The 18832-nt window shown below is 52.7% G+C and overlaps 1 pseudogene; it reads left to right on the forward strand.

Annotated features, from left to right (window-relative positions):
- Positions 1–3735: 3735 nt before the first annotated feature.
- On the forward strand, positions 3736–14837 carry LOC141497964 (ubiquilin-1 pseudogene; annotated as a pseudogene).
- The last annotated feature ends 3995 nt before the right edge of the window (positions 14838–18832 follow it).

The raw sequence follows: 18832 nt of genomic DNA on the forward strand, positions 1-18832 counted from the left end.
AAGTACTGGGAGGAAGGGAAAGGAGATGAAGAAGAAACTAAGAAATTTCACATAACAGTCAAGAAAAGGCTTTTCAATGGAGTGGAAAGGGGGAATGAGTGAGCCTTCATTCTCATCAGAAATGGCTCCGAGAGGAAATAACATACACAATTAATAGGGTGAGGAAATCTATCTTACCCTAGAGAAAAATGAGAAGAAAGGGATGGGATAAGGGGGAATGAGGGGAGGAAAGGGGGAATAGGTAATAGAAGAGAGGGAAGATTGAGGGAGAGGTGCAGATACAACACACCTTTGAATAGGGACAGGGTGAAAGGAGAGAGAGAATGGAATAGATGAAAGTGAGAAGGAGTAGAGTGCAGGGCAATACAGCTAGTGATACCAACTGTGGGAAAACTATTGAAGCAACTTCTTTGGTGGACTTATGATAAAGAAGACAGCTCATCCCAGAGACAGAGCCATTGGAGTCTGAACACAGACTGAAGTACACTTTTTTTCTCACTATTCTTGAAGTTGCATTTTGACTTTTTACACCTGCCTTATTAATCCTTGAATCTGCTCAGGAGACATCCCATGAAATAGAAATTCAAACAAAATCAGAGAATAGTTAAAATAAGATGAAAGACTTAATAAAATAATATAAAAGAAATTAGAGCAAAACTCCTGTGAATTTAAAGCATTCCACAACTAAATTAAAAACAAAAAAGAAACATGGTCTGAAGTTTTTTGAGTTTCACACTGTGATTTGTTTTCACTTTAGTGTAGATTAAAGGTATTATGTAAAAAAACTGTACTTAAAGGTGGTAGAGATTTTATTGCAAGAAGGGAGCCTGGTTTTATTTATTTATTTATCTATTCGTTCATTTATTTAATTATTTATTCGTTTATTCATTTATTCATTCATTTGTTTGTTTGTTTATGTATTAGAAGGCAGAACAGGAAAGTTATAGACCTTTTTCAGAATCCAAGTAAAAGTAAGTAGAGATGTGTTTGTTTTCCAAATTTTCCAATTGATTTTTCAACTCCTTCCAGATTTCTTCAAGGAAGTCTTTCTGGGCTGGAGACCAGATCAGATTCTCCTCCGAGGTTCTAGATCACTCTGAGTTGGGAGCTTTGTCTGCTAGGGATTTTTCTGTGCCCCCCCTTCTCTGGCCTTTCTTCATTTTCCTAAGGTCTTGTGTTGGGCAGGGCAGATTCACCGAGGTTTGGTGTTGGGATCCATAGAGGCTTTGTTCACTGAGTTGAATAACTGCAGGTGGGCTGGCCAGTAAGGGGCGCTGGTGGCTTTCCTGCCAAGTGTCTGTGACCTTGATTTGAGGCCTTCTCCTTTGACCTGGAGGGGGTGGGGACGCTGCTGGCTACTTTTAGCCTTGCACAATGTGGTCTGTGTCCTGGGGTGGGATAATGACTGTCCCTATTCAGGTGAGAGAGCTCTACTATTCATGTCTGACCCTGGGTGGACACACACAGCACACACACACACACACACACACACACACACACATACAATGCACAAATACACAAACACAATACATACACACATGTATACACAGAGACACACACATATACATACACACTCATACACATAGACACATGCACACACATTAACATAAACAAATACATGCACATACACATGAAACACATACACATACACACATGCATACATATACACAGACATACCTATACACATACACACTCATACACACCTAACACATACACATATACATACACATACACACAGAGACATGCACAGAGATACATACACATACAAACACATTCGCATACACACATATATATGTATACACATGTACACTTACACATCTAACACACACATGCATGCACAGATTCATACATACATACATATACACATACACACTCATACAGACCTAACAGATACACATATACACGTGCATACACATACACACATACACACACATACAAGACACATACACACATACTCACACACAACTAACCCACGCATACACACATGGAGATACACATACACACTCATACACACCTAACACATACACAGTTACATAAGTATGTATACACATACACAGAAACACACATACACATACATGCACAACACACTCATAAACATATACATGCTCATACACATGTAACAATACACAGACACACAGACACATACACGTACAAATACAGATACATAGACATGCACACTCACACACACCATACATACACACAGACACAGACACATATACACACACACTCATAAATCTATCATGCATACATACATAGACACACATACACACACCTAACATATACACTCATGCATATACATACACAGTAAACATACACACACACCTGACACATACACACACAGGCACACACAGACACACACAAATTAGTTTTGTTCGCCCCACATGTTGGAATGTCCGCCTTTTTTATTTAATTAGGTGTTAAAGTTTGGGTTTACAGGTTACTTTTGTCTCTCTTGGCCTACTGCGGTGAAAATGCCTTCTGTCCTTGAACATTACGACTCCTAGTGAGTTCTGAAGCTCCAGTCTGAATTCTCATTTACAATTCTGATCTGATGCTGCAGATTAAGGAAAAAGGATCATGTTAACAGGATAAAAGGGGAAAACCAGAAATCGCCAGCGTGTACCTGAACTCACACTCGACATTCTTCATGCCTGTCTGTCTAAAAGTCTGATTTCCTAATTATGTGCGACCTCATCTAGGCTTTGGATTTCCAAATATGTTTTCTGATGGAGCACTGAGGGCTCCCCTCCCAGGTGCAGCAAGGTCATGAGGTCACACTGCATCTTGCTGCAGCCGTTGAATTCCAATTTTCCCTCTGCTCTGGAATTCCACATAAAAAAGCAACTCTTAGAAAGAATTGCGAAATCTGAAATCTAAAGAGAATCAGAAACCTACTTCCGGAGTGGGCGGGGCATGGGAAAATGACGGCGCAAACGTCATCACTGTGAGATGCGACTCCAATGATTCAAGGCCGCCGCCATCACAGCGAGTCCAGGTCATCGCACCGGTAACCACTGACATCACAGTGAAGCCAGGCCCTCTCCCCGGTAACAGCTGACATCACAGCGAGTCCAGGTCATCGCCCCAGTAAATACTGACATCACAGTGGGGTCAGGTCATCGCCTCGGTAACCATGTCCATCACAGCGAGTCCAGGTCATCGCGCCGGTAACCACTGACATCACAGTGAAGCCAGGTCCTCTCCCCGGTAACAGCTGACATCACAGAGAGTCCAGGTCATCGCCCTGGTAACAGCTGACATCACAGTGTGCCCAGGTCATCGCCTCAGTAACCATGTCCATCACAGCGAGTCCAGGTCATCGCCCTGGTAACCACTGACATCACAGTGGGGCCAGGTCATCGCCTCGGTAACGCTGATATCACAGCGAGTCCAGGTCATCCCCCTGTAACCGCTGACATCACAGTGGGGCCAGGTCATCACCCCTGTAACCCCCACATCACAGCGACTCCAGGTCATCGCCCTGGTAACGCTGACATCACAGTGGGGCCAAGACATCGCCCTGGTAACCACTGACATCACAGTGGGGCCAGGTCATCGCCCCTGTAACCCCCCATCACAGCGAGTCCAGGTCGTTGCCCCGGTAACCGCCGACATCACAGAGAGTCCAGGTCATCGCCCCGGTAACCGCTGACATCACAGTGAGTCCCGCCCGTTGTCCCGGTTACCGTCAATATCACCACGAGGCCGGCGCCCCGCCCCAGTCATCCTCAACACCACCGAGAGGCCGGCTGGCTGCTCGCCCGGAACATCCTCAACACCACCGAGAAGCCGGCTCCCCGCCCTGGTAAATGCAGCCCCCATGGAGGCTGGGCCCGACTCCCCACCCGGGTCTCCCCCACCTCCATCTGGGCTGGGACAGGTTCCTCCCCTGGGTCTCCCCCGCCTCCATCTGGGTTGGCCTAGGCTCCTCCGCTGCGTCTCCCCCACCTCCATCTGGGCTGGGACAAGTTCCTCCCCTGGGTCTCCCCTACTTCCATTTGGGCTGGGCCCGACTCCCTGCCTGAGTTTCCCCCAACTCCATCTGGGCTAGGCCTGACTCCCTGCCTGGGTCATCCTCAACACCACCGCGAGGCCGGCTGCTCGCCCGGAACATCCTCAACACCACCGCGAGGCCGGCTCCTGACCCAGGTAAATGACACCTACATGGAGGCTGGGCCCGACTCCCCGCCCGGGTCTCCCCCATCTCCATCTGGGCTGGGAAAGGTTTCCTCCCCTGGGTCTCCCCCGCCTCCATCTGGGTTGGCCTAGGCTCCTCCGCTGCGTCTCCCCCCACCTCCATCTGGGCTGGGACAAGTTCCTCCCCTGGGTCTCCCCTACTTCCATTTGGGCTGGGCCCGACTCCCTGCCTGAGTTTCCCCCAACTCCATCTGGGCTAGGCCTGACTCCCTGCCTGGGTCATCCTCAACACCACCGCGAGGCCGGCTGCTCGCCCGGAACATCCTCAACACCACCGCGAGGCCGGCTCCTGACCCAGGTAAATGACACCTACATGGAGGCTGGGCCCGACTCCCCGCCCGGGTCTCCCCCATCTCCATCTGGGCTGGGAAAGGTTTCCTCCCCTGGGTCTCCCCCACCTCCATCTGGGTTGGCCTAGGCTCCTCCCCTGCGTCTCCCCCACCTCCATCTGGGTTGGGCTAGGCTCCTCCCCTGGGTCTCTCCCACCTCCATCTGGGTTGGGCTAGGCTCCTCCCCTGGGTCTCCCCCACCTCCATCTGGGCTGGGCCATGTTCCTCCCCTGGGTTTCCCCCACCTCCATCTGGGTTGGGCTAGGCTCCTCCCCTGGGTCTCCCTCACCTCCATCTGTGCTGGGACAAATTCCTCCGCTGGGTCTCCCCTACTTCCATTTGGGCTGGGCCCGACTCCCTGCCTGAGTTTTCCCCAACTCCATCTGGGCTAGGCCTGACTCCCCGCGCCGGTCATCCTCAACATCACCGCGAGGCCTGCTGCTCACCCGGAACATCCTCAACACCACCACGACGCAGGCTCCTGATCCTGGTAAATGACACCTACATGGAGGCTGGGCCCGACTCCCCGCCCGGGTCTCCTCCATCTCCATCTGGGCTGGGCCAGGCTCCTCCCCTGGGTCTCCCCTGCCTCCATCTGGGTTGGGCTAGGCTCCTCCACTGTGTCTCCCCCACCTCCATCTGGGCTGGGACAGGTTCCTCCCCTGGGTCTCCCCTACTTCCATTTGGGCTGGGCCCGACTCCCTGCCTGAGTTTTCCCCAACTCCATCTGGGCTAGGCCTGACTCCCGGCGCGGGTCATCCTCAACACCACCTTTAGGCCGGCTCCTGACCCTGGTAAATGACACCTACATGGAGGCTGGGCCCGACTCCCCGCCCAGGTCTCCTCCATCTCCATCTGGGCTCGGCCAGGCTCCTCCCCTGGGTCTCCCCCACCTCCATCCGGGTTGGGCTAGGCTCCTCCCCTTGGTCTCCCCTACGTCCATCTGGGTTGGCCTAGGCTGCTCCCCTGGGTCTCCCACACTTCCATCTGGGCTGGGACAGGTTCCTCCGCTGGGTCTCCCCTACTTCCATTTGGGCTGGGCCCGACTCCCTGCCTGAGTTTTCCCCAACTCCATCTGGGCTAGGCTGGACTCCCCGGGCCGGTCATCCTCACCATCACTGCGAGGCCGGCTGCTCGCCCGGAACATCCTCAACACCACCGCGACGCAGGCTCCTGATCCTGGTAAATGACACCTACATGGAGGCTGGGCCTGACTCCCCTCCCGGGTCTCCTCCATCTCCATCTGGGCTTGGCCAGGCTCCTCCCCTGGGTCTCCCTCAACTCCCTCAGGGCTGGGCCTGGCTCCTCCCCTGGGTCTCCTCCACTTCCATCTGGACTGGGCCAGACACCCTGCCTGAGTCTCCCCCACCTCCATCAGGGATGGACCCATCTCCTCCCCTTGGTCTCCCCCACCTCCATCTGGGCTGGGCCAGTCTCCTTCCCCAGGTCTCCCCCTCGTCCATCTGGGCTGGGTCCATCTCCTCCCCTGAGTCTCCCCCAACTGCATCTGGACTGGGCCCAACTCCTTCCATGTGTCTTCCCCACCTCCATATGGGCTGGGCCCAGCTACTCCCCTTGTTCTCCCCCACCTCCCTCTGGACTGGGCCTGGCTCCTCCCCTGGGTCTCCTCCACTTCCATCTGGACTGGGCCAGACACCCTGCCCGAGTCTCCCCTACCTCCATCAGGGATGGACCCATCTCCTCCCCTAGGTCTCCCCCACCTCCATCTGGGCTGAGACAGGTTCCTCCTGTTGGTCTCCCCCACCTCCATCTGGGCTGGGACAGGTTCCTCCCCTTGGTCTCACCCACCTCCATCTGGGCTGGGCCATACTCCTCCCCAGGGTCTCCCCTACCTCCATCTGGGCTGGGACAGGTTCCTCCCCTAGGTCTCCCCCACCTCCATCTGGGCTGCGCCATGCTCCTCCCCTGGGTTTCCCCCACCTTCATCTGGGTTGGACTAGGCTCCTCCCCTGCGTCTCCCTCACCTCCATCTGGGCTGGGACAAGTTCCTCCCCTGGGTCTCCCCTACTTCCATTTGGGCTGGGCCCGACTCCCTACCTGAGTTTTCCCCAACTCCATCTGGGCTAGGCCTGACTCCCGGCGCAAGTCATCCTCAACACCACCGCGAGGCCGGCTCCTGACCCTGGTAAATGTCACCTACATGGAGGCTGGACCCGACTCCCTGCCCGGGTCTCCCCCACCTCCATCTGGGCTGGGACAAGTTCCTCCCCTGGGTCTCCCCCACCTCCATCTGCGTTGGCCTAGGCTGCTCCCCTTGGTCTCCCCCACCTCCATCTGGGTTGGGCTAGGCTCCTCCCCTGGGTCTCCCCCACCTCCATCTGGGCTGGGACAAGTTCCTCCCCTGGGTCTCCCCTACTTCCATTTGGGCTGGGCCCGTCTCCCTGCCTGAGTTTTCCCCAACTCCATCTGGGCTAGGCCTGACTCCCGGCGCAGGTCATCCTCAACACCACCTTTAGACCGGCTCCTGACCCTGGTAAATGACACCTACATGGAGGCTGGGCCCGACTCCCCGCCCGGGTCTCCTCCATCTCCATCTGGGCTCAGCCAGGCTCCTCCCCTGTGTCTCCCCCACCTCCATCTGGGTTGGGCTAGGCTCCTCCCCTGGGTCTCCCCCACCTCCAGATGGGTTGGCCTAGGCTGCTCCCCTGGGTCTCCCACACTTCCATCTGGGCTGGGACAGGTTCCTGCCCTGGGTCTCCCGTACTTCTATTTGGGCTGGGCCCGACTCCCTGCCTGGGTTTCCCCCACCTCCATATGGGCTGGGCCCAGCTACTCCCCTTGTTCTCCCCCAACTCCCTCCGGGCTGGGCCTGGCTCCTCCCCTGGGTCTCCTCCACTTCCATCTGGACTGGGGCAGACACCCTGCCCGAGTCTCCCCCACCTCCATCAGGGATGGACCCATCTCCTCCCCTAGGTCTCCCCCACCTCCATCTGGGCTGGGCCCAACTCCTCCCCTGGGTCTCTCCCAGCTCCATCTGGGCTGGGCCAGTCTCCTTCCTTGGGTCTCCCCCTCGTCCATCTGGGCTGGGCACATCTCCTCCACTGAGTCTCCCCCACCTGCATCTGGACTGGGCCCAACTCCCTGCCGAGTCTCCCCCATCTCCATCTGGGCTGGGACAGGCTCCTCCCCTAGGTCTCCCCCACCTCCATCAGGGATGGACCCATCTCCTCCCCTGGGTCTCCCCCACCTCCATCAGAGCTGGGCCAGGCTCCTCCCCTGGGTCTCCCCCACCTCCATCTGGGTTGGGCTAGGCTCCTCCCCTGGGTCTCCCCCGCCTCCATCTGGGTTGCCCTAGGCTTCTCCACTGTGTCTCCCCCACCTCCATCTGGGCTGGGACAGGTTCCTCCCCTGGGTCTTCCCTACTTCCATTTGGGCTGGGCCCAACTCCCTGCCTGAGTTTCCCCCAACTCCATCTGGGCTAGGCCTGACTCCCGGCGCGGGTCATCCTCAACACCACCGCGAGGCCGGCTCCTGACCCTGGTAAATGACACCTACGTGGAGGCTGGGCCCGACTCCCTGCCCGGGTCTCCCCCACCTCCATCTGGGCTGGGACAGGCTCCTCCCCTGGGTCTCCCCCACCTCCATCTGGGCTGGGAAAGGTTCCTCCCCTTGGTCTCCCCCACCTCCCTCTGGGCTGGGCCTGGCTCCTCCTCTGCATCTCCTCCACTTCCATCTGGACTGGGCCAGACACCCTGCCCGAGTCTCCCCCACCTCCATCAGGGATGGACCCATCTCCTCCCCTAGGTCTCCCCCACCTCCATCTGGGCTAGGCCAGTCTCCTTCCCTGGGTCTCCCCCTCGTCCATCTGGGCTGGGTCCATCTCCTCCCCTGAGTCTCCCCCTCCTGCATCTGGACTGGGCCCTACTCCCTGCCCAAGTCTCCCCCAACTCCATCAGGGCTGGGACCAGCTCCTCCCATGTGTCTTCCCCACCTCCATCTGGGCTGGGCCCAGCTCCTCCCCTTGTTCTCCCCCACTTCCATTTGGCCCCTGGTTCTCCCCCACCTCCATCTGGGCTGGTCCTGGCTCCTCCTCTGGGTCTCCCCCACTTCTATCTGCACTGGGCCAGGCTCCTCACCTGGGTTTCCCCCACCTCCATCTCAGCTAGTACCAACTCCCTGTCTGGGTCATCTTCAACATCACCACAGGGCCTGCTCACCATCTCGGTCATCCTCAACATCACCGCAAAGCCGGCTCCCAACTCTGGTAAACGCTGCCTCCATGGAGGCTGGGCCCAACTCCCCATGTGGGTCTCCCCCATTTCCACCTGGGCTGGGCTTGACTCCTCTCTTGGGTCTCCCCCACCTCCATCTGGGCTAGGACAGGCTCCTCCCCTGGGTCTCTCGCCACCTCCATCTAGGCTGGGCTGACTCCCTACCTGGGTCTCCCCCACCTCCATCTGGGCTAGGCTCCGCTCCTCCCCTGGGTCTCCCCCACCTCCATCTGGGCTGGGCCCAACTCCTCCCCTGGGTCTCCCCCAGCTCCATCTGGGCTGGGCCCAGCTACTCCCCTTGTTCTCCCCCACCTCCCTCTGGGCTGTGCCTGGCTCCTCCCCTGGGTCTCCTCCACTTCCATCTGGACTGGGTCAGACACCCTGTGCAAGTCTCCCCCACCTCCATCAGGGATGGACCCATCTCCTCCCCTGGGTCTCCCCCACCTCCATCTGGACTGGGCCAGTCACCTTCCCCAAGTCTCCCCCAAGTCCATCTGGGCTGGTCCCAGCTCCTCCCATGGGTCTCCCCCAGCTCCATGTAGGCTGGGCCCAGCTCCTCCCCCGAATCTCCCCCACATCCTTCTGGACTGATCTTGGCTCCTACCCTGGGTCTCCTCCATCTGCATCAGGATTGGGGCAGGCTTCTCCCCTGGGTCTCCCCCACCTCCATCTCGGATGGGCCTGGCTCCCTCCCGGGTCTCCTCCACCTCCATCTGGGCTGGGACCAACTCCCCACCCAGGTCTCCCTGACCTCCATCTAGGCTGGGCGCAGCTCCTCCCCTGGGTGTCCCCCACCTCCATCTGGGCTAAGCCTGACTCCCCACCCGAGTCTCCCTTACTTCCATCTGGGCTTGGCCCAATTCCCCGCCGGGGTCTCACCTACCATCTGGGCTGGGCCCTATTCCCCTGGGTCTCCCCCACTTCCATCTGGGCTTGGCCTGGCTCCTCCCCTGGGTCTCCCCCACTTCCATATGGACTAGGCTAGGCTCCTCCCCCCGGGTCTGCCCCACCTCCATCTCAGCTAGTACCAACTCCCTGTCTGGGTCATCTTCAACATCACCGCAGGGCCTGCTCACCATCTCGGTCATCCTCAACATCACCGCAAAGCCAGCTCCTGACCCTGGTAAACGCTGCCTCCATGGAGGCTGGGCCCAACTCCCTATGTGGATCTCCCCCATTTCCACCTGGGCTGGGCTTGACTCCTCTCTTGGGTCTCCCCCACCTCCATCTGGGCTAAGACAGGCTCCTCCCATGGGTCTCCCCCACCTCCCTCTGGGCTAGGCTTCGCTCCTCCCCTGGGTCTCTCGCCACCTCCATCTGGGCTGGGCTGACTCCCTACCTGGGTCTCCCCCACCTCCATCTGGGCTGGGCCCAACTCCTCCCCTGGGTCTCCCCCAGCTCCATCTGGGATGGGCCAGTCACCTTCCCCGGGTCTCCCCCTTGTCCATCTGGGCTGGGCCCATCTCCTCTGCCGAGTCTCCCCCACTTGCACCTGGACAGGGCCTGTCTCCCTGCCCAAGTCTCCCCCAACTCCACCTGGGCTGGGCCAGACTCTGTGCCTGGGTCTCCCCCACCTCCATCTGGGCTGGGCCCATCTCCTCCACTGAGTCTCCCCCACTTCCATCTGGGCTGGGCCCAGCTCCTTCCATGTGTCTTCCCCACCTCCATCTGGGCTGGGCCTGGCTCCTCCCCTGGGTCTCCTCCACTTCCATCTGGACTGGGCCAGACACCCTGCCCAAGTTTCCCCCACCTCCATCAGGGATGGACCCATCTCCTCCCCTGGGTCTCCCCCACCTCCATCAGAGCTGGGCCAGGCTCCTCCCCTGGGTCTCCCCCACCTCCATCTGGGTTGGCCTAGGCTCCTCCACTGTGTCTCCCCCACCTCCATCTGGGCTGGGACAGGTTCCTACCCTGGGTCCCCCCTACTTCCATTTGGGCTGGGCCCAACTCCCTGCCTGAGTTTCCCCCAACTCCATCTGGGCTAGGCCTGACTCCCGGCGCGGGTCATCCTCAACACCACCGCGAGGCCGGCTGCTCGCCCGGAACATCCTCAACACCACCTTTAGGCCGGCTCCTGACCCTGGTAAATGACACCTACGTGGAGGCTGGGCCCGACTCCCCACCCAGGTCTCCCCCACCTCCATCTGGGCTGGGCTAGGCTCCTCCCCTGGGTCTCCCCCACCTCCATCTGGGCTGGGAAAGGTTCCTCCCCTGAGTCTCCCCCACCTCCCTCTGGGCTGGGCCTGGCTCCTCCCCTGGGTCTCCTCCACTTCCATCTGGACTGGGCCAGACACCCTGCCCAAGTCTCCCCCACCTCCATCTGGGCTGGGCCCAGCTACTCCCCTTGTTCTCCCCCCACCTCCCTCTGGACTGGCCTAGCTCCTCCCCTGGGTCTCCTCCACTTCCATCTGGACTGGGCCAGACACCCTGCCCGAGTCTCCCCCCACCTCCATCAGGGATTGACCCATCTACTACCCTAGGTCTCCCCCACCTCCATCTGGGCTGGGCCAGTCTCCTTCCCCGGGTCTCCCCCTCATCCATCTGGGCTGGGTCCATCTCCTCCCCTGAGTCTCCCCCTCCTGCATCTGGACTGGGCCCGAAGCCCTGCCCGAGTCTTCCCCACCTCCATCTGGGCTGGGCCCAGCTCCTCCCCTTGTTCTCCCCCACTTCCATTTGGCCCCTGGGTCTCCCCCACCTCCATCTGGGCTGGGCTAGGCTCCTCACCCGGGTCTCCCCCACCTCCATCTCAGCTAGTACCAACTCCCTGTCTGGGTCATCTTCAACATCACCACAGTGCCTGCTCACCATCTCGGTCATCCTCAACATCACCGCAAAGCCGGCTCCCGACCCTGGTAAATGCTGCCTCCATGGAGCCTGGGCCCAACTCCCCATGTGGGTCTCCCCCATTTCTACCTGGGCTGGGCTTGACTCCTCTCTTGGGTCTCCCCCACCTCCATCTGGGCTAAGACAGGCTCCTCCCACGGGTCTCCCCCACCTCCATCTGGGCTGGGCCCTACTCCCCCAGGTCTCCCCGACCTCCATCTGGGCTGGGTCCGGCTCCTCCCCTGGGTGTCCCCCACCTCCATCTGGGCTGGGCAAGGCTAATCCCTCAGGTCTCCCCTACTTCTATCTGGACTGGGCCAGACTCCCTGCCCTGGTCTCCCCTATTTCCATCTGGGCTGGGCCCGGCTCCTTCCCTGGGTCTCCTCGCCCTCCATCTGGGCTGGGCCGACTCCCTGCCTGCGTCTCCCCCACCTCCATCTGGGCTGATCTCAGCTACTCCCCTGGGTCTCCCCCACCTCCATCTCAGCTGGGCCAGCCTCCTACCCTGGGTCTCCCCCACCTCCATCTGGGCTAGGCTTGGCTCCTCCCCTGGGTCTCCCCAACCTCCATCTGGGCTGGGCCAACTCCCTGCTTGGGTCTCCCCCACCTCCATCTGGGCTGGGCTATTCACCTCATCTGGGTCTCCCCCACCTCCATCTGGGCTGGTCCATGCTCTTCACCAGGGTCTCCACCCCCTCCATCTTCGCTAGGCAGACTCCCCTCCCCGCCCAGGTCTCCCCTACTTCCATCTGGGCTGGGACCAGCTACTCCCCTGGGTCTCCTCAGCCTCCATCTGGGCTAAGCCTGACTCCCCACCCGGATCTCCCTTACTTCCATCTGGGCTTGGCCCAATTCCCCGCCGGGGTCTCACCTGCCATTTGGGTTGGTGCCGATTCCCCACCTGGGTCTCCCCAACCTCCATGTGGGCTGGGCCCTACTCCCCCGGGTCTCCTCCACCTCCATACAGCCTGAGCTTGGCTCCTCCCCTGGGTCTCCCCCACTTCCATCTGGTCTGGGCCCGATTCTCTGCCCGGGTCTCCTCCATCTCCATTAGAACTGGGCCAGGCTCCTCCCCTGGGTCTCCCCCACCTCCATGTAGGCTAGGCAGACTCCCCTCCCAGGTCTCCCCCACTTCCATCTGGGCTGGGCCAGGCTCCTCCCCCTGGGCACCCCCACCTCCATCTGGGCTGGACCAGGCTCACGCCCCGGTGTCCCCCACCTCTATCAGTGCTAGGCCCAGCTCTTCCCGAGCCGCTTACGCCACTATGTCTGAGAGCGGAGAGAGCAGCGGTCCCTGGGACACCACTGCAGTCGAAGGTGTCACCTCCCCCAACAGCGACTCCCAGATCCTCCGAGTCGCTGTGAAGACCCCGAGGGAGGTGGAGGAGTTCGAGGTGCCCGAGACCACCTCCGTCCGGCAGTTTAAGGAACACATCTCCTCACGATTCGAGGCCCATCCTGACCAGCTTGTGCTCGTATTTGCTGGACACATTTTAAAAGATGAAGAAACTCTGAGCCAGCACGGAATTCGTGAAGGACTGACTGTTCACCTCGTGATAAAGACACCGACCAGAGCCCAGGGCCACCCAGCTCTGCGATCCCAGGCCGCCACCAGCCACTCCACCTCCACAGCAGCATCTGCCGGCACGAGCTGGGCACCATCTTCCAGCAGCAGTGGCCCTGGGGGTCTGGGCGGCCTTGGAGGTCTGGCGGGGCTGAGCAGCCTGGGCCTGAACACTTCCCACTTCGCTGAACTGCACAACCAATCGAGGCAGCAACTCAGGGCCAACCCGGCCATGATGATCGAGATTATGGAAAATCCTTTTGTCCAGAACCTGCTTAACAACCCGGAGCTGATGAGGCAGTTAATTATGGCCAGCCCTCAAATGTTGCAGTTGGTCGAACAAAATCCAGAGATTGGTCATATGATCAACAACCCAGAAATAATGAGAGAAACCCTTGACCTTGCTCGGAATCCTGCAATGATGCAGGAAATGATAAGGAGTCAAGATCGAGCCCTGAATAATCTCGAAAGCCTACCCGGTGGATACAATGCTTTGCTGCGGATGTATGCTGACTTTCAGGAGCCCATGTGGAACGCAGCTGAAGAACATTTTGGTAGTAACACATTTGCTTCAACACTGAGGAGTTCACCCTCTGCCGAAGGAAATCACTCTTCTCGTACAGAGAATAGACAACCCTTACCTAATCCCTGGGCACCACCGTCTGGTCACCAGAGGTCCAGGATGAGCAGAAATGCCACCAGCGAGGTTGAACAAAGTAGCACTAGTCCAAATCCGGAGCCTGGTGTGGGAGCTCACATGTTCCACACTCCGGTCATGCAGAACTTAATGGAGCAAATAATGGAAAATCCTCAACTTATGCCAAACATGCTATGGGCACCCTATGTAAGGAGCATGATACAATCAGTAAGTCAGATTCCTGATGATCTCGCTACTCAGATGATGCTGAGTAATTCGCTGTTGACTGGCAATACTCAGCTTCAGGAACACTTGAGAGAGCACCTTCCCACTTTGCTGCAGCAAATACAGAATTCCAACACATCAGCAGCAGTGGACTATCCTGGAACCATTCAGGCCTTGTTGGAAATTCATCAGGGTCTACAAGTGTTAACAGAATCTCCGGGTTTCATCCCAGAGTTTGCTCCTGACCTGGGAGGGAGGGGAAACGCGGGAAGCCCTATAGAAAGCACTGGTTTAGCACCTAGAGAAAATGCAGGGCAGCCACCTGGACGCCAACAGTCTCTTCCCGAAACGGTGCAAGCTCTTGCTGGGGAAAACCCTCACTTAGAAAACGCAGAAGTAAGATTTCAACCACAACTGGACCAGCTCAGGACTATGGGTTTCTTCAACAGAGAAGCAAATTTGGAGGCATTGGTAGAGACAGATGGTGATATCACTGCAGCACTTGAAAAGATAATGGGCTCCCATACATCATAGGGCCATTTGGGAATCTTGGGACAATGTAATGCATTTTGATAAGGGTACTTAAGTCCTTAAACCATCTGCTTGATTTCCTTGTAACTCTTGCAATTTGGTCTTCTTACCAATTAAACCACTGCGATGCATTTGAAAGTAGAGTGCAGTAGCTTTGTTGTTTTGTTTGTGGGAATCAATGCTTTTTCACCCAAAGGTGTTTCATGCATCAAACGCTTCCCTTTGTTCTGCATTTATTGTGATTTTTGGAAACTGATATCAACATTTACATTTGGGTGAACAGGTTTTGTCCTGTGACTGTCAGGTTTACTTGCTTTTGAAACATTAGCCTACGGTAGTAATCGATGTAGAATTAAAAGTATCAAAAACAACCAACTGAGTAGATACTGTAATTTGTGGTACAACATTGCCTGTTGTGACTTAGGCATGTAACTTTGCTAGTAGAGTGCTGTACAATTTATACCACTTAATGAACATTTTTGCTTCATTTGTATAAGATACAGTATGCGCATCTGAAACTGCTTTTTTGAGAAACACCCATTCCAATAGAAAAATGGAGCACAATACTTGCAACCAAAAAGTGAGAGAACAGTTATTCAGTATGAAAAAACATCCTTCTCTAATTGTGTATAATCTTACAGCAAATTTCAGAAACATCTCTCAGCAAAAGTACTGTTTAGGCAACTTCATTGAAAATATAGCATAGTTTAGCTCTTTAATTAGACTTTTAATAGTTCAGAAAACTATGCTGGAACATTGACAGGACATTCACAGATCAACTGTAAATTCCCTTCCACACATTTTTGCAGACTGAAGAAGCACTGTATGATTTCCAGAAAGTGGTTTTGCCTAAGGCTATTGAGCTTTACTACAACAATTCTAACCTGCATCATGATTTGAAATGTGAAATATTACTTTCACTGAAAGTGCCCTGATGTTTCATTTACTTTTTTTTTTTTAGTTTTTCTTTATTTTTTTTTGCAAGGCAATGGGATTAAGTGGCTTGCCCAAGGCCACACAACTAGGTAATTATTAAGTATCTGAGGCCGAATTTGAACTCAGGTACTCCTGACTCCAGGGCCTGTGCTCTATCCACTGCACCACCTAGCCGCCCCCTGTCTTCATTTACTTTTAACCACCATGTGAAAATAAAACTCTTTGTTGGTTTCATCAGTTACCCTTCTGCACCGGTGATAAATAAAACAAAAATGATTTGTGAGCCACTTGTTTCCAAAGTGTTGATAATTTGATAAGACTAGTTGAACATTATGCTTTTCAGAGGCTCAGAAAGGAGACATTTTGGAGGAAATCTGCCTCCAAATTGGACAAGAGGTAGTGTATAATATACTGTCAAACACGTTTTGGAAAGAGATTGGATATTTCTGGTTTGTATCCCCAAAATGCTTTTCTAACATGAAGTGTGTGATCAGACCTGTAAAGGAGAAATCACTGATGCACCCACCTTCATTTTGATATCATAAATTAATATCTTACATAGAATATCAACTATATCATGAAAAATCAGAAAATCAATAGGGAAATTCAAAGTTTCGATTTCCATGTAGTTTAAAAGGTAGACTTTCAAAGAGGTAAGGAATGAAGAGTTGCCAAATTCATTTCAGAAATAGATTGGAGATTTTATATTCTCACTACAGAAGTGTTTTTTTTTTAAATAGCATGTCAGATCAGAATTGTAAATGAGAATTCAGATGACACCATCAAAATTCATGATGACAGCATGATATGTTATGCATGAAATTAATGTCATACATTTGTCATACATGTCATACATGACAAACAATAAGAGAAATTTAGAAATTAAAATCTCTGGGGTGACATCACTTTAAAAGCAAAACTTTCTCAGAGGTAGGGTATTCAAAAAATCAAAATTTCATTTGAGAAATCCGTTCTTGAAATCTGTTTTTCTTTTTGTGACTGTTTTTTGTAAACATAGAACTATAGGTCAAAACTGTAATGAAGAATGCAGACTGCTGCATCAAAGCCCATTATTGCATCTTAATATAATACTTTATATGCAATTTGGACCGCTGAATGAAAAACAATGATTGTAATTTACAAATCCAAAGTTTGTTTTTAATTTAATTTAAAAACCAGCCTTTCACAGAGTTAGGAAATAAAGAACTGCCAAATTCATTTCAGAAATATATTGTAGAATTCTAGTTAATCATTTCAGTAGTGCAGTTTTGTAACACAGATTGTCAGATCAGACCTCTTAATTGAGAAATCAGTTGACTGCATCAATATTCATTGTGACGTCACAACGTAATGGATTATATGACATGTAAAACTCTTGATGTAAAACTATGAATGAAATTCAGAAATCCATTGCTTCCATTTGTGTTTAATTCAAAAACCAGTCAAAAAAGTGAAAGACTAAACAACTGACAATTTCATTTGAGAAATAGATTGGACATTTCAGGTTATCTTGTGAGCAGGAGTTATTTTAAAATATGGCATCAGATCAGAAGAGTAAATGAGACTGTAGATTCCTTCATCAACATTCATTACGATGTCATAATTAATGATTTTTATACAATTGACATATCAGGTAAGAAATATAGAAATCCAAAGTTTGAGTTTGCTTTAAATTAAAAAGCAGTCTTTCAAAGAGGTAGGGAATAAACAAATTTCAAATTCAATTCAAAAATAGCTTTGAGATTTCTGTTTTAATAATCCGAATTGCTTTATTAACATAGAATTTAAGAGCAGAAGCTAAATTAGAATTCAGATTGTCACATTGATATTTTTTATGATGGCACAATCTTATGTCATTTTGCTAATTTAACCCACAGAATTCCAAATCACAAAAGATATTTAGAAATTCAAAGCTTTATGGGGCAGCTAGGTGGCGTAGTGGATAAAGCAACGGCCTTGGAGTCAGGAGTACCTGGGTTCAAATCCAGTCGCAGACACTTAATAATTACCTAGCTGGGTGGCCTTGGGCAAGGCACTTAACCCCATTTGCCTTGCAAAAAAAAAAACCTAAAAAAAAAAAGAAATTCAAAGCTTTAGTTGAGTTTGCACTTAAATAAAAACAGAGTTTTAGACAAATAGGGAATAAAAAAACTGCCAAATTCATTTCAGATAGATACTGGAGCTTTCTTGTTTTCATTTCAAATGTCCTTTTTTTTCAGCATAGAATGTCTGATCAGAATTGTAAATGAGAATTCAGTCTTCTGCCTAAAATTTCATTAAGACATTTCGAACAAAGATTGGAGATTTCTAGTTATTATGTCTGAAATGTTTTTTTTTAATTTAAAGTATGACCAGAACTGTAAAAGAAAAATCAAACTGCTGAATGAAAATTCAATCTGACATCATGTAGTAATGCCTTCTGTAGGATGTTGACTACAGAATGAAAAATCAGAAAAACAATTGAGAAATCCAAAGCTGTGGTTTGCATGTAATTAAAAAGCTAGACTTTCAAACATGTAAGGAATTAAAAATTGCCAAATTCATTTCAGAAATCGATTGTGAAGTACAATATCACTGTTTATGAAATTCCTGTATAGAAAGGGGTCCCTGACATCCTTCTGGGCCCTGAGAAATTCTTTAGAAATATAACTTTGGCTGGGTGCCTTTGGGTCTGAAAATAATCTGATAGGACACAAGGGGTCATGGATATATCATAAAATTGTGTAAAGATTTACAAAGCACCCTTGTTAACCTAATTATCTTGCTTTATCTGTAAGATTCCTGCTTCCTCTCAGGACTGCCTCCCTTCCCCAGATGCGGCTGGCACCATGAGATAGTAAAGTTCACTCCCTCAAACCTGTGGGAAGCCTGTGAATCTTTGACTCCTTCCATCTCAGGAAACATGTTCAGACATAACACAGAGACCCTGACCCTTTCCCACTCTGTTCAGCCCCCTATCTATGCTGAGCCATATGTTTACATATGTTTGTATTAGTATAACAAGACAATATATCTAACTGCTGTCTTTGCTTCTTTATCTTGCTTGCTCTCAGTACCTCCCCCTCAAAACACTGTCAAAACCCTATTACCTGAATACTCAGATACTGTCTGATTTGGGTACTCAATCCCCAGACAGTCCCTGGGAATAAAGATCTTCAACCTTATCAAATTCTGGTCTCCATCTCGCTCTTTGGGTACAATTGGAGATTTCAGGTTCTTCCGGCAGAAATGCTTTTTTCTTAAATAATATCAGATTAGGATGATAGAATTAAGATTTCTGCATCAAAATTAGTTATAATGCCATAATGTTATGTCATATATTTGTAATTAAGATCTCTGCATGCCAAATCAGAAAAGA

This window comes from Macrotis lagotis, chromosome X (genome assembly GCF_037893015.1).
Source record: "Macrotis lagotis isolate mMagLag1 chromosome X, bilby.v1.9.chrom.fasta, whole genome shotgun sequence".
NCBI lineage: Eukaryota > Metazoa > Chordata > Mammalia > Peramelemorphia > Peramelidae > Macrotis > Macrotis lagotis.